Below are 17821 nucleotides of genomic sequence, written 5' to 3'. Positions count from 1 at the left end.
CGGTGATATGTTCTTTGCCAAAGTCTTAAAATACTATAAATCAAAGCCTCAGTAGGATCTCTAAATTCAATCGGTTATCATTTAAAGTGATAGTTTCTCTTCAGAAAATGTTTACTATACCGCTCAAATCATATAGATGATTAGTTTTACGATCTCTTTATGAACTTTTTAAATCGTCAAAGTGGTACTGTAGTTGTGTAAAAAAAAAAGAGGGACAGAAATCTCTCAGATTTCATCAAAAAGATCTTAATTTTTTGTTCCAAAGATGAAAGACTGACGGGTTTGGAACGACATGAGGGGAAAAATTTCAGAATTTTCATTTTTGGTTGAACTAACCCTTTAATTGACTTGCCTGGTTAAACATGGGTGAAAGGTAACAAAAAAAGAGACATGAATAAGCCTTTTTTAAATTCTGTATAATTTATTCTCACAGATTATACTGTATTAAGTAATTAGTTGTTCAAAACAATCTATACAGTTTCATTAATGATTAGGAAACTTTCTTAAAGAAAGAAAATCATAAAATATGATCTAGTCTAATAGATATTGTTTACACATTTGTGACACGTAATTAATATCTGATCAAGTGATCTCTTTCTTTGCTTTAATGTTCTCTTTTTAATGAAAGAACTTTAGAGATAATGGACAGGAAATCACTGGAAAACCCTTGTCCCACCTCAAATCTGTCGACTTTTAATATTCAATTTTTTTTAAATTACTGTATTGTGAAGGATTTTCCGCAGGATGGTGATACATGGCAGGGTTGCTGACCACAGATATCTGCAAGAAAAAAAATCTATATGATCAGCTTCCTAGAGTAAAGATTACTTATTTATTGATATTATTAAACAATTAATGCACCCATTACTTAGTGCTTTAAACACTTCCTGTTCATATAGAGTGACACTAAATTCAAATAATACATTGTTTTGTGGAATTTTTTTGGGAGTCGGGTTAAAAGCTTCTCTTACCTCTGAGTTGTTATGATCTTGGAAATGATTGGGCCTAAAATCACAGGGCTGTGCGGTTATAACTTGTGGAACTAACGGCACCTTTGGAAAAATACACATGTAGAGTTTTAGGTCTTCTCACTGTGAAATGCCACACATGCAATGACACTGGAAGACAGTTTCAGTATTACAGGTGCGAGGAGGTATGGAAACACATGTTGACAGGCAGTGTTTAAAAAGGCTCAGTAATTTAATTCTTATTGGTGGGTTGTGAATTATTGACAGTCGTAACTTGGTCCCGCCCCCAGAGTTTGACGCAACTCATGTTCCCTTGAAAGCTGTGAAGGGCTCGCGTGTATTCGCCATAGATGAGTGTGCGTAACTTTGAAAGTAAGTTTATTTTCCACATATACGGTCTTTAACCTTGTTTATATTGATATTTGTTGTATTGTGTTGAAACGTTCTGATGTTGAGTGTATTCGTATTGTAGCGGTATGACTGTGTGCATTATCTTTGCACTTGTGTTCCGATGTTCGCTGCATAAGTGAAATAATGATAACGACTCATATTTTCCATATGTTTACTTTAGTGTTTACACTGTACAGATGCTATTAAGCCATATTTATGTGGATTGTGAAGATTACACTCGATTGAGATATGTGATAATCACTTGTATATTAATAGTCAATTGTTTACATTTATATCCATATATCCTCACGTGTTTTTTCTTTTTGAGTTAAATGTTTATCATTTATTACTGTAAACTGATTATTTATATTTCTGTTTTTATTATAGAAACCACACACACCCTTAAAGGGTTAGTTCACCCAAAAATGAAAGTTATGTCATTAATGACCTCATGTCGCTCCAAGTCGTAAGACCTCCGTTCATCTTCGGGACACAGTTTAAAGGTGACCTATAATTCAAAATTGAATTTACCTTGGTATAGTCAAATAACAAGAGTTCAGTGCATGGACATGACATAGAGTGAATCTCAAACTGGACTGTTTTCGCGTTCTCATTTAATTCACGTTTATGAAAAACACCCCTGAAAAACGGTCGGTTCTCCACACAATACCGACTGTGACGCAATAGTCGGGATCATTAATATGTACGCCTCCAAATATTTGCATAATGCCAGCCCTCAATGCCAGGCGGAACTGCGCAGCCGAAGCATGGCAGTTGCTCAGTGTGGATGTACACATGAACACAAAAGTATTTTTTAGTTCCTTCATCTGAGCCTCTGAAGAAACAATGGGTTAATTTTATTTTCTCTGGAAATTTCCAAACATTTCACGACTGTTTCCTCAACTTGGGCCAATACAGAGCTGGCCTCGGATCGAGCTACCAAGCAACACTTTCTGATGTGTAATTGTTCGAGTTCAGACAGGTAATCTTTCTCTCAAAATCTTTCAATACTGTTTATGCATCAGTAAGTCAAGCCAGTGACTAAAATATCAGCTTCACATCGTTTCTTTTAGTAGGATGAAAATAATCGTATTTAAATTGTGAACAAATTATATACAGAAAGCGATCAAAGAACAATCTTTCCACACAGCGCGAGTTTATCTGGACACTTGCCAAACTCATTATGAAATCAATGACGCACGTTACTGCACAACGAAGCTCTTATTGTATTTACATGATCGTGTTTGCATTGGTGAAAGCATTAGAGAGAGTGCAGAAACTGCTTTGCAATGATAAGATCTTCATGCTCGCGATCAACACACTGTCATCTGCTCAATGCTCATCATGGCAACATTTTATGTGATGGGAATAGATCTAAATACTTTAAAAACATCTCACGATTCGTTAATCTCTATAGCTGTTATAGTGAAAACGTATAATAGCAGTAGTAAAAGTATTCGGGAGAGAGTTTCACATGTAATGCGTAGCTATTTCATATGCAAGCATGTCAGCCAATCACAGCAGTGGCCGCGGTTACACTGAATCCCACAGCAGACACGCCCCTTCAAACAGAGTGTTCAAATCAGAGGCTAAAAGCAGGCTAGGAAAAATGCCATTTATTTCTAAATTATGATTATTTTTTATCTAAAAAACATACTAACATTATAAGGGTAACCCAGGAAACATTATAAAATAAAAAAATAAAAACATTCTAGAGCACCTTTAAGATTGTCACAGTGTCTGGTTTGTGTTTCCCTGGGTAACCACCAGAGGTCCTCTTCCACCATGGTGTCATTCACTCATACTACATTTCCCATCATCCTGTTCTGTCACTCATTGATCAATGCACACAGCTGTTTCCTGTCACCTTGTTAGTATCTGTGTGTATATATATATATATATATACCCTGTTTGTTCAGTGTTTGTCACGGAGTCCTTGTTACATCTCATGTTACTTTCGAAGTTCTGGTTTGCTGGTTTCTTGTTCTTGTGTTTTGATTGACTATTTGGAGTTTGACCCTTGCTTGGACTGGTTTTTGTGAGTACGGATTACCCTAATAAAATACTGCAATTGGATCTTACCGTTTCCCGTGTGCATCATGACAAAGATTTTTTTTTATTTAGTCTGAGAGCTTTCTGTCCCTCCATTGAAAATGTACACTACTGTAAGAGTTAAAAGTGTTGCACATTATATTAAAAAAATGAATGCTGATGTTATATTTGAATATTTCAATGTTAATTCATCAGTATATTGTGTTAAAGTGGATGTTGTTAGAAGGACTTTTATTATGACGGGGGGTACAGAGAGGAGAGCGGAAGAGAAGGGGTTAATAAAGGGAGACTAGAGTCTAAAGAAGAGCTCGTCCGTGTCCGAGGGTTTATTTGATATATTCATACAGTTATCTTTAGATTAAAGCCCCGAAAACACCCACAATCAAGTATTACAGTGGTGGCAGCGGTGGGACTACCATTCCCCCCCAATGTCAGATGCACTGTACAGCTCAGCTTATCCCGTTTGCTGTTAATGCAGGTTTAGCAGACGGTTACAGTGGGTTGCTTGAGCCATATCCATCTAAGTTCGATGGTATTGTAGTTGCACGCACCCTTACAGTAGCTGAAAATGGTCAAACAGTAGTGCGAGTCTTGAATCCAACAAATAGCCCTTTTGTTTTGCAGCCAGGTATGCAGCTGGGGGAATTCACTCCAATAAACCAAGATGATGTCGTTCAGCACTGAGATTCTGTATGTAATGTGTCCACCCCTTCTACACAGGTGCCGCCTCTTCCATTTGAGATTCAGAGTGGGAATCTTTCTGACCCTCAGGTGAACGAACTACACTCACTGTTGCATGAGTATTGTGATGTGTTTAGTAAGAACCCTACAGATTTTGGTAGTACGAATATAGTCAAACACAAAATCAATACCGACAATGCAATTCCCATTAAAAAACGTGCCTATCTTACTTCCCCTCCGATGCAAGAGGTGATTCAGTCACAGGTTGATGACATGTTAGCAAAAGGTATTGTGGAAGTCAGTCATAGCCCTTGGGCTGCACCTGTCGTTATGGTGCGGAAAAAAGATGGCACCTGGCGCTTTTGCGTAGATTATAGGGGCCTTAACTCTGTCACCATTAAGGACGCCCATCCTTTACCCAGAACAGATGACACTCTGGATGCACTTAGAGGTTCCTCTATATTCAGTACCATGGATCTTTCATCCGGATATTGGCAAGTGCAGCTTAATGAGACAGACAAATCAAAAACAGCCTTCACTACTGGCCGTTCTTTATACCAGTTTACAGTGATGCCGATGGGTCTTGTCAATGCTCCACCCACTTTTCAACATTTGATGCAGCTAGTGTTGCAGGGTCTGTCCTGGAAGACATGTCTTGTGTATTTAGACGACATCATCGTCTACAGCAAAAATTTTGCAGAGCACATTCAACACTTGAGAGAGGTTTTCCAGCGTTTGAAAGCAGCAAATTTGAAGCTGAAACCAGCTAAATGTTATTTTGCTCAACAGCAAGTGACATTTCTGGGCCATATTGTGTCTTCTGCCGGTCTTCAGCCTGATCTTAAAAACATTCAGAAGGTTAAAGAATGGCCTACTCCTGGAAATCCTACGGAAGTCCGAGCCTTCTTAGGCCTGTGTTCATATTACAGGCGTTTCATTCGCTGTTTTGCTCAAAAGTCACAGCCACTACATGCCCTAACTCAGAAAGCAAAGTTGTTTGTTTGGACCGAGTTGGAACAGGAAGCTTTCAATTCTTTGTGACATTCACTTACCAATGCTCCAATTCTCTCCTACCCAGACTTTTCTAAGGAGTTTTTGCTCTTCACGGACGCTTCCAACACAGCTATTGGAAGTGCTCTGTCCCAGATGAATGTTGACGGCAAAGAAAGTGTCATCCCTTATAGCAGTCACATCCTGACACCTACTGAGAAACGATGGTCAACATATGACAGGGAGTTGTGGGCTATTGTTTGGTCCATTCGTCACTTCCGTCAGTATCTCATGGGTCATTCTTTTCGAATCATTACTGACCACAAGCCCTTGCTTAGTCTGAGACGAATGGTTTTGGATGGTGATCCAACGGGGCGCAGAGCAAGGTGGGCTCTGGAGATCGACCTCTATGACTGGACTATTGAGCACCGACAGGGTCACAAACACGCCAATGCTGACACCATGTCTCGTCGACCTGACAGGGAGAGCAACATTCCCAATGACTTGGAGATCAAGCCTGTCTATTTCGTTTCTGCTTCAATGCAGACTGAGGTAGCCGAATCACATCCTACTTCTGCACAGCCTGTTTCTTCTGGTGCAGGTCCTGGGTTTGAGCCTTCAAATTCTGCGTTGTCTACCTTTTCCAGTATTACATGCCTGGGTATGGGTAGTGACGATATGCTTCAAGCTCAGAAAGCTGACCATGTTTTGAGTACTGTCTCTAAATGGGTATTAACACAGAAGAGACCCCCATATGCAACGCTCAAAGGTGCCGCTAATGGATTTAGACATTTTTGGAAAGAGTTCGCAAGGCTTACCTTTGTAGATTCTGTCCTTTGTCGAAGAGTCAGACCTCCACCAGGTGAACAGATTCTGCAAGTTGTAGTTCCATCTGCACTACAGCGTAACGTATTTGAGACTTTGCATGGTCATTCACTCTCTGGACATTTCAGTGCACAAAGGACATTGCAACGTGCTCTAGTGAGATGTTACTGGCCCCACATGTCTAGGGGCATTACACAATGGTGTGCCCAATGTCAAGCTTGTGAATCAAGGAGACCACAAACACCTCATCAGCAGGCCCCAATGCAAAACATAGTCACAAGCGTGCCGTTTGAAAAAGTTGCTGCTGATCTAACAGAGTTGCCCATTACACAGAAAGGGAATCGGTATGTTCTTGTAGTAATGGATTACTTTACCAAATACCTTAATCTCTATGCAGTTACTGATCAACGTGCAACGACTGTCGCCAAATGTTTGTTTGAAGATTATGTGAGCCAACATGGTGTGCCTCAGAGTTTGCACACTGACCAAGGCCGACAGTTTGATTCGGATTTGGTGAAAGAACTGTGTTCTCTGCTTGGGATCCGAAAAACACGGACCTCCCCATATCATGCAATGTCCGATGGTATGGTAGAACGTGCCAATAGGTCCATAAAAGATCAACTTGCGAAATACCTGTATACCAAAGGTGGGGAATGGGATGACCACTTAAAACAGGTTGAATTTGCCTACAATACTAGTGTTCATTCCTCAACCAAACATACGCCTTTCTTCTTGGCACATGGCAGAGAAGCCCGCCTACCTGCTGATTTTCTTCTTGGTGTACCCCCAGCAACTTCCAGGGCTACACCCGTAACCCCAACTGAATATGCACATTCTATGCTGGGACGACTACGCTCTGCTTTTACCACCGTTGCAGATAACATCCAGACAGCGGGAGCACAGCAAAAGCATTACTACGACCGCCATGTCCGACATGCGGCTTATCAACCTAATGATCTTGTATGGGTTGATCTTCCAGCTATGTCAAGACACAAACTCTCTCCGAAATGGACTGGTCCATATAAAGTCGTGAGCAGGTTGGAGTCACCAACTGGTGACATTGGAGTGACGTATAAAGTGAAAGATCTGCTTGATTCTAGGTCAAAGCCTAAAGTGATTCACTATAATCGGCTGAAACCTTATCGCTCTGTGTGGTCACCTGATACCACTCCAGTACTGACATCCCCGCATATGGGACGACCTCCACTTACAGCTCTCTCAGGCTCCAGACCTTATGTTTTTCACGAATATGTAAGGCCAACTGAACAGATTCCAAGACGGGATGGTCCATTACCTCCTGTTCAGGCTCAGGTTGAAATTTCAGAGGGTTCTAGAGCTGAATCCCATGTAGAAATTCCTACAGACCAGCCAGCAAATGGTATAAGAACAAGGTCAGGACGTTCTGTGCGCCCTCCATTACGGTATAGGGACGTATAATGTCTTTAATATCCATCTCCACATATTCTTGTTCATATAGGCTACAACTAAACATTCTTGAGTATGGGATTGTATAACACTTGAAAGAGTTGACAGAGTGGAGTAATGTCAAATGGGTTAAGAAAAAAAAACTGACGCGTTTAAAGTGTTATTTGTATTTTGTAAAAGGTTCATGTTCGCATTCTGAACTGTTTTTTCTCTCGCATTTTTTTTTTATTCTTCTCCTGTACCCCAAAGTGTTTTGTTTTGTATTACAAATGTAAGGAAAGCATATTTTATTACAGATGTATTGTTTTTCTGTTTTGTATATCAGGAAACGAGGACGTTTCTTTTCATAAGGGGGAAGTAGTGTAAGAGTTAAAAGTGTAGCACATTATATTAAAAAAATTAATGCTGATGTTATATTTGAATATTTCAATGTTAATTCATCAGTATATTGTGTTAAAGTGGATGTTGTTAGAAGGACTTTTATTATGACGGGGGGTACAGAGAGGAGGGCGGAAGAGAAGGGGTTAATAAAGGGAGACTAGAGTCTAAAGAAGAGCTCGTCCGTGTCCGAGGGTCTATTTGATATATTCATACAGTTATCTTTAGATTAAAGCCTCGAAAACACCCACAATCAAGTATTACACTACCGTTCAAAAGTTTGGGGTCGGTACGATTTTAAATACTTTTAAAAGAATTCTCTTCTGCTAACCATGGCTGCGCTTATTTGATTAAAAATACAACAATAATCAGTTATTGTATTAAATATTATTCCAGTGTAAATCAGCTGTTTTCTGTGTGAATATATAGTAAAGTGTAATTTATTCCTGTGATCAAAGCTGAATTTTCAGCATCACCAGTGTCAGTGTCTTCAGTGTCAAATGATCCTTCACAAATCAGTATAATATGAGGATTTGATGCTCAAGAAACATTTATTATTATTATCAATGTTGAAACAGTTGTTGGTCTGTCAGTTGTACAGTTTTTTTTTTTTTTTTTTTTTTTTTTGGATTCTTTGATGAATAGGAAGTTCAAAAGACTTTTGTAACATTATAAATGTCTTTACTGTCACTTTCGATCAAATTAATTATTCCTTGATAAATAAAAGTATTGATTTCTTTCCTCCAAAAAATAAAACTAAAATTCTCACTGACCCCAAACTTTTGAACGGTAGTGTATGTACGGTATACTGTCCTTGTCCATATAGGAAATAAAGACATCATCAAAGTAGTCCATGTGACATCAGTGGGTTAGTTAGAATTTTTTGAAGCATCGAAAATACATTTTTGTCCAAAAATAACAAAAACTACGACTTTATTCAGCATTGTATTCTCTTCCGGTTATGTTGTCCATACATACAATCCATACATACATTTTCAATGGAGGGACAGAAAGCTCTCGGACTAAATCTAAAATATCTTAAACTGTGTTCCGAAGATGAACGGAGGTCTTACGGGCTTGGGACGACATGAGGGAGAGTCATTAATGACATCATTTTCATTTTTGAGCGAACTAACCCTTTAAAATCACATACATCTGTTAATGCACTGCATTGAGTATGTTGATGGCTTGAACCTACTATTAAACAACACTGATTGGACTTTTGTGCATTCTTACCGATGCCCCGTGATGATCCCAATTAGGTCCGAACCAGTCAATACAGTCCAGAAACCTACTTAACAGGCAGGTAGGACATCGTAACATTGCATTCGGACAGAATGCAGAACTCAGTAGGTTGTTTACATGAATTATTATTGTAATGTTATGTGTTTTGAGACATGAGATAATTTGATGAATATTGGACGAACATTGTTTGGTCCTGAGACTTCCACAGAAGATATATGTACATGTTTTAACCCTTTAGGCGCCAGAGGTTTTTTCCTAAAACGTTCGATTTTGACATCATAATTTCTAAAGGCTATATCTTAAAAGTGATAAAAGATAGAGACTTTCTGTAAATTAGAGAAATATTAAGGAAGACCCAAAGTTTATGTAGGGATTACATTTTCCCATCGAATTTGCATATTATGACGTCATATGGTGGTCATATCTTGTATTATAGAATTTTCATGAAAAGTCACATGTTTAAATGATAAAATGCAGCACTTCTTTTCCCCCAAAATGTCCATCACCTTCTGTATGCTATATTGCACAATACTGAATGCTCAGGTATATAGTAAGTAGTAAACAAACTGTGTAAATCATTACTAATAAATGGTAGAAACAAACCGAATGCATGTAGTGATTGGCCTTTTGCTGTAGAGATTTTCCATTTACTAAATACAGTAGGCACTCTGATTCCATGTATGGGGCAAATATATTTTATTCATATGACATACAAACACAAGTAGACACGACCTGTTTAGTTCAAACGCTCACTCGCCACGGCAAGGCACAGATCATGAGTGAGATGATACGAGCAGCGCGGCCAGATCTGCCTCGCGCGAGCGCGCCGAGTGTGCACAGCTCGGACTGCTGTCATTGTCATTGCGACTCCTGACCCTGCCTCCACGTTGTCTCCTAACTCTCCTATGAATACTTCGACCTCGTCTAACATACCCAGTGGCATTAGACAAAGTCTCCACCACAATACTGTCGCCGCGATTGCGGAGAGGATCTGATAACATGCCTCACTCGCACACTAGCTCCGCTTTTGATCGCACTGATTCAATGCGCTCTAATTCGAACATTTTGTATAGAAACATGACGTTTTTTTGATTTGGGGATGAAGTATGACATGTCTGCCATCCAGTGGAAGGGAGGACGAACGAAATTTGACACCCAATTTGACAAAATCGGCCGTTTTATTCAGAGCCGCATCTCGTCGAGTAAACTCGACCGTGGCGCCTAGAGGGTTAATATTTAGACCACTTCTATTATTGATTGCTATCAGGATGTGAGTAGAGTTTCAACCAATGTAAAAGTGTTTATAAAACAAATTGTCTTAAGATTAACATCAGCTAGTCGTTGATCATGTGATTTTGAAACTAACAACATGGCCGCCTTGCAGAAGACCTTCACACTATTCTGACTTAGGGGGCTTTTACACTGGGCTCGTTTGCTGCGGTCCGAGCCCGAGCGCGTTTGTTCCCGGCGTCCCCCGCAGCGTTGGTCTGGTTTCACACACAACTTGATTCTATCGAACCCTGGTGCGTTTGCGTGCATATGACGTCATCGCAAACGTGCACGCCGCATTATAGAAAACAGAACGTGGGTCAATATTGTTTCTTTTTTTATTAATTCGCTGCTATAATGCGCAGTTGAGTGAACACTACAGGTTTACTGTGCGTGTGTCACATAAGGTGGACCTATGCTGCTTGCAAACGGACTCTTTTGAGGAGACAGTGGATTTCCAAATTTGTTGCCCTGATTCCACGCGCAATGCACGAATCACTGCAGGCTCACTCTCGCTCGTACCCAAGGTAAATCATCAACACTATCATCCCTTACAAGCGTTTTATTTAACTAAATACATCACAATAAGCTATAAACGCATGCGCAGGTAACTTTACTTCCTGAACAAGTGCGCACCCGAGTCCGTGTTGCTTTCACATTCACGCGAACCGCGGCACGGTTCGGGAGCAACCGAACTCAGACCACCTCTTCCAGGTAGTCTCGGGTTCGGTACCCCAGTGCGCACCCGGGTCTCATGACAGCGTTCACATTAGCGATTTTTCATGCGAACCGTGCCCCGTTCCGAACTAAACTGCCAGTGTGAAAGCCCCCTAAGTGTGCTAAATCTTTTCTAACTGATCGGACATAAGGACGAACGCACACACACATGCAGAGAAGCACGCACATTTAGTGCAGATCGCGCTTCAGGAACTTACTGTCCTGTGATTGATCAATAACAGCGTCAAACCTGAAAAGTTCTTGCATGGTATCTTTCTGTTTTTGAAGTAACTAAAACCCACAGCTTCATTATTAGTATAAAGATAGACAGGTAGGGTTAATTCAAACAGGCAATCGCTCTCTCACTAATGCATTCAAATAAATGTAATCTTTCTGTACTACTTTAGAATGAGCAGAAATCTAACGACCCATTGGCAAAATAACTATTAAAAATGATCTGTTATGTTGGAGCAATATCCTTGAGGGCAATGCTGTCATATAGCGCAGCTGTGCACAAGGAGATCCAAGTTCGAGTCTCGACTTGGGGTTCAAAGTTAGTTAAAAGTAATTATTTCCATTCTATATGCATATCTGAGGAGTTCAGCTGACAAACACATTTAAAAACCTTGACGCATCACTCACCTGTGGAGAACAGCAGCAGGCGATTTTACAGGCAAATGCTGACAGAGAGATGGAGATGATAAACTGAAGGAAGGCGAATATCAACAATACACCACTGATTCCCAAGAAGAGAGTCTGAGAGAGAATTCAACATTAGCACAAATAATAATGACAAAATAATTAATAATTAGCACTCACATCAGTACACAGGCTGTTCAGAAGTTCATAATCATCATCCTTGAGGTTCATATAGTAATAAAATATTTATAGGTCAAACTGGACAGAGTTTAATATTAATGTATAATGCCTTCTTGCATTGTAAATGATCAGTAATCGCAAGAGATCTATAAACTACTTCTGAAATGTTGTTAAAAAAAGACTGGACAGATTATAGCTTGACTTTTGACAAGAACTGACCACACAGTGATCTTATTGTAATTACTAAATAAATGTGAGGATAAAAGTTGGCGACATACCATGTACTTTGTATCAAGATAACAGTTAGAAAAGTAGCAGTGACTGTCCATCATCGACCCAATAACCAAATCCAAAAAAATTATGATAAAGGAAGTGAGTGCAAATATAGCACTGAAAATGTTCATTCCAAGTGAACCTTTCACCTATTGGTAGAAAAACAAAACAAAATGGATTAATAAATTAACAAGAACTTTAGCTTGTTAAAACATAGATGGAAAGGTATTCTACCACACACAACAACAGTATGAAGACACGTTGAAACGAGAGGAAAACATTCAAAGGCGTCTGCAGCAAAATCTCAGAGTATTTGGTAGGGCTTTCAAATGAAAATTATAATTTCGATTATTCATCAAATATTCCTTACTGACGCGGTTTGTTTATGTTAGCTTATCCAGTACAACGCAGTGCGGCTGCATTGTTAATTTGAAAAATGGCGGGAAAAGGCTTCCTGCTGACGAAAACCCTCTCAGTTGGTGGCAAAAATCGTGCGGCATGTATCCACATATTGCGCAGATGGCAAAACCATTACGCTGTCTGTTGAAGCGTGTATTTGGACTCGTGTGAAACATTGAAATTTAGATGAATTGCATGCCATAGGTCAATTTCAAGTGATTGTGGAGTAATCATTTGCAGCTCAACATTTTCTGTAGGCTATTCGAAGGTATATAACATACCCCCGGTTTCACAGACAAGGCTTAGACTAGTCCAAGACAACAAAAATGCATGTTTGAGCTGTTTTAACTGAAAGCAACTTGCACTGATAGATCTTACAAAATGTCAGTGTTTTGTCTCAAGATGCTCACCAGTAATGTTTTTTTTTTTTCCAAAGGCACGTTCATAAAAGCTATTTAAATGCCCTAATTTAACTAAAGCCTAATCCTGGCTTAATCTAAACCCTGTCTGTGAAACCAGACCTTAATTTCCTTTTTATTTGTATTATATGTGTGGCCTTCTAACCTTTTTAAATGGTGTATTTGTGTGAACTGTTGGGCTTAAACTGTAATGTCAGCACCTTAAGAAATACAATATCAGCCCAAAAGGTTACACATTTATTTTTTCCACAAAATTTGGTACACATACTAGTTTTCACACTATATACAAATATGTACATTTTCATAAAGGTGGGCCATTCAAATTTGAGGTTATTAGTCACTGAAATGTGATTGGCTACTAGCATAGATGTTTTTATTTTAGCCGGGTCATATTATAAATTTGGTTACTTTACCGATCCTCCAGTTACAGTGTTACAATTTCTGTTGTAGCGGCAAGGTCCAACTTTGACACAATTTGGTGTGAATTAAGATTTACAATTTTGGGAAAATGAGGGTTGCTTGATTCCCTTACTTTGGCAGAATGCTTCGATTAATCAAAATTAGTTTGATAACTTTTTGCCAGCAACATCCCTAGCTCCAATGTGCAAAATTTTGTGATTGGACCAACGGCCTAGAAGTTTGACAAATATATATATATATAATATATATATATATATATATATATATATATATATATACTTTTTTTTAGAAAATTAAAAATGGCAGAAATGTTTATAGACAGAAATAAAATCAGAGATATACATTTAAGGATTCATGGGAATTTTTTTTTTTGTATCTCGCCATTACTAAAGACAAGTTTGGGGTCTCTATGAATTACGATCACTGATGCCCATACACTTTTTTGGCAGAAAAATAAGCAAGAAGAAATCACTACAGAAAAGTCCATACAAACACAATAGGGTTTCCAATACCTCTGGTGTTTAAACCATGAAAAAACGAGAAGTGTTGTGTACATACCAAACACATACTGGAGGGTGAATTCCGTTTGTTTTCTGCAGAAATTCAGAGTGAGCCTGCAATAATGTACTGAGAGCAGAGAGAAAGAAAAAGACAAAAATCAAGGCTTCTGTTGGAAAACACAACTTGTGTTATACAAGACACAACACTTTTTTTGTTTAATTGTGTTTCTTACGATGAGAGATCCCCAGAAAGGAATACCACTATAGACAAAGATGGAATCGGCATAAACTGTAGACACGATTCCCAACAGGAAAGTCCACAGACCAATCATTATCTGGACAGTCTGTGAAGGACAAGAGAGTATTATAAAGTAAAACAGTATAACATTTTGGGGAACAATATTACATAAACAATATTAATTTATAACAGCTATAATTTGGGTTTATGAACAATTTCTCACCCCAAGGGCTTTTGGTTGGCCTTTCAGAAATGTCTGAAGTCCATGAAGAGGTGAAACTCCTGCTAGCTGTAGTCCATAAACAGGCACAGGAGCATTTGTCCCAGTTCCAGCTGCTGGTGGTTGTGTTGGTGGTTGAAACTGGATGACAAGCGTCGAGGAGGTCATGGGTATGACAGTGTGAGACATTCTTCTTTCTCAATCTGAAATGGACGTGTATTAAATCATAGTACATCAAGACTAGATATGATTATAAAATAGATTTTCTTTATAAAAAGCTTTCCAGTTAATTTATTAAATTTTGTATTAATTATATTTATTTATTATAAACGTAGACTTCATGTTGTTGAAACACTACTAGTTTTGTAGTTATTAACATTGGTTAAATTATTGTCATCAACTAGAATTAGATCTTGAAACCGTACCATAATGGTAGTTGAACAAACCCAGGGTTAAAGCATTAGTTTTGAGTTCACAAAACCAAACCAATCCAACCAGGCTTTGTTGGTACCGTGACGCTGATCATCAACTCTATCTATCAACTCAGGCTTTGATCCTGAGTTTAGGTATGACATCAGTAGCGAACAGCCAATCACATGCCGTGAAACTGTGATTCACTTCTGTCTTCTGCAGAATATAGCGAGATTGAAAAATAATAATAATTTAAACAAATTTACACTAAAAAAGAAAAGAGATGTTTATGAATGAGGACAACTAAAAGAAAGTCTTGCAAAATCTGTGCAAGTAAAAGTTATGAAGTTAGTATATATAGTTGATGTAGGTATAGAGAGAATTGAACATTGAAGCCCACATTTAGTCATTTTTTAAAGCTTTATCATTTGCTTCTAAAGCTTATTTATATTATGTATATTCATTTAAACTAAATGCTTAATAATAATTGATAAACTAAAATTGTACTTGTGTAAAGTATTACGAGTATAATAATTATCATTTGCTATGTACTTTAATTTGGAGTAGAAACAGGGGGAGTGACTTTATTACACCAGACATGTGTCACTTTGCTCACAGCTGATTGGTCCAATTTCGTTTTGAGATCTCTTACCTCGAACATTACTTATAATATGCCCTGGATCAGGTTAGCTATGGAGTATAAGTTACTGTGGCGATGAACACAGCTAAAATCTGAGCCAAACTACTTTCATGGTGCCTAAATCCAAGGATTGGTGCAAACTAAACTGAAACATAGTGGCTATCTCCCTAAACCGGCTTCACGGCCTAGGCCCGAGTTCACTCTTCTGAGATGTAAGTCGATGCAAGTAAGATCGATGTCATATGAGTAACTGCTGATACTGTTTCCCAGAATGAAAGGGGAAGCAGGTGGAGATCAGGTGGTTAGGAGGGGTAGTAACGCTGGCCCTTTCATTAAATAAGAAGTTAAAAAACCACAAAAGCAAAAAAAAGAAAAACAAGTATTCATAAATTTGTTTATTTTGTACTTCATAGCAAGTAATCTGCATGCTGGTTTGGAAACAGGCATGCAAATACTATGTGAAACAAATAACGATGATCAGCGCAGCATGATTTAAAATGCCATAGTGAAATCCATAACAGTCTTTAGTTAATAACAGATTAAACCTTTTGCGACTCAGAAATGTAATAAATGTGAGGCCATTAGCATTCATTGTCCTCTTGTTAAACAAATTCAATCAAATGGCATTGTGTTGTTACTGCATACCCACGTAAACACATATTCATTGTTCCAAAACAAAGCATTTACGCTCAACTGGTAAACAGTTTTAAAAAAAACTCTTCTCTAGAAGTCACTGTTTTATGGCTGTTAGTATAAGCAGACAGACTGTGAATATTGGGCTTCATGGTTTCAATGTTCTCATTATCCTGTTGGTATTTCTGTTACTGTAGCGATAAGTACTGACGAGTTCGAGGGCTACATTACAGTCATGGCACATGTAATTACCTCTGAGAGTTCTGCTTCAGACTCGTCCGCTTTTTGATTCACACACGTGAACAAACATCCACAGTTTTAAAATAGACTTTTCTAGTGTGGCACCTTGAAAGGGTTCATCATAGCATTGCTGCCGTTACTGACAGCGTTCACAATAGTTTACCTTACAATATATATTTTTTCTTCATTAAGATGACTTTAACCCATGTCTAGAGAATTTTCATTTCTGGGTCAACTATTATTTAACACAAAGTACTACAATGCACATTTCTAAGCAATGTTTACAATTTATATAGTAGAACTGAAATTTGAGACAACAGAAATACAATACAATATTAAAGAGTACCAAAACTCTTCTTACTGAGTGGAAATGTAACATTAACTTAATGATCTACATATGTGTTATTTTATCAGGTTTTTGAGGCCACTGTAGAAATTCTTGCAAAAGACTTTGTTCACATTCCAAAAGGAAAGGCTGCTTTATAGGTCATTCGTGGTGTTACATGCCTCCCCGGTCTAGGGGTCAGGGAGGTAGTAACAAGGAAGTTTTTAAAAGTTTGGCAACAACGGAGGAGGCACGTGACCTGTGAGCAGGATGGCAGCATTGTGTTCTGACTCCGCAAACCCTACCCACTTTCATTTATATATTTATGTTTTTTCGCTAATTGCTCGACACTTTGTTTTATGTTTTGACTTTGGGCATCGACAGTATGACTTCTCGTCAAGCAAGATCGGCCAGCAAGCAAGCTCAGCGTGACCAAGTGCACGAGGCAGAAAAGATGGAAGATTCGCTCGCCGCCATGATTGCCTCTGTTATGGAGAAACAGCAGCAGTTTATTGAAGCGCAGTTCAAAACGTTGCAAGACATGCTAGATAATATCCAGTCTGAGCTTTCCAGCTGCTCTAATGGGGTTAGAGAACTGCGCAATCGATATTCCAGTCTGAACAGCCGGGTCGGCAAAGTGGAGAAAAATTAAGACAAATCTGCCGCCAGATTGACGACCTTGGAGGAAAAGATCGCTGATTTGGAGGACCGGAGCCGCAGGGATAATGTTCGTATTATGAATCTCCCGGAAGACGTGGAAACCACAAATCTCACAACATACATCTCGGGATCTTTACCTGTATGGTTCCCTTCGTTGAGCGATACTAAACCGGATATCATGAGAGTTCATCGCATCGGCCCACCCAACAACTCTGGCAGACCTCGCACAGTCATTATGAAGATGCTACGTTATACCGATCGTGATTCAATTCTCCGGGCATCTAGGAAAACTCCAATCAAGGTGGATGGGAAAGACATCAGATTTGCCGCGGACTATAGTGCGTTCACTGTGAACCGACGCCGTTCCTTCATGGAGGTAACCAATAAGTCTCAGAAAATGGGATTTCAGACCTTTTTGATGTACCCCGCACAGCTGAAGTTAACGCAAGGTTCGACTCAGCACATTTTCAAGTCCCCTTTGGAGGTTGAGGACTTTCTGAATGGTTTGGCCACACAGGAGAATGAGGAAGCGTAAAGTGATATTACTTTAAAATACTCCAGAGGTCTTCCTCCCTCACTTTCTTCATTTGTTTGTTCTTTCATATTGATTGTCCTGCGTAACTGAAGGTCACAATCTGTCCTTTAGGATAAGCACATCTGTACATTTCGTTCATTAACACGTAA

The 17821-nt window shown here is 38.9% G+C and overlaps 1 pseudogene; it reads right to left on the bottom strand.

Moving 5' to 3' along the window:
• Window positions 1-693: 693 nt before the first annotated feature.
• On the bottom strand, window positions 694-14447 carry LOC130070814 (membrane-spanning 4-domains subfamily A member 4A-like; annotated as a pseudogene).
• Window positions 14448-17821: the final 3374 nt, after the last annotated feature.

The sequence above is a fragment of the Rhinichthys klamathensis genome, unplaced genomic scaffold, assembly GCF_029890125.1.
Source record: "Rhinichthys klamathensis goyatoka isolate OS25496 unplaced genomic scaffold, OSU_Roscu_1.1 h1tg000018l_1, whole genome shotgun sequence".
Taxonomy (NCBI): domain Eukaryota; kingdom Metazoa; phylum Chordata; class Actinopteri; order Cypriniformes; family Leuciscidae; genus Rhinichthys; species Rhinichthys klamathensis.
Note: the sequence above shows the minus strand (reverse complement) of the source record. Positions and strands in the feature narration are given on the sequence as shown.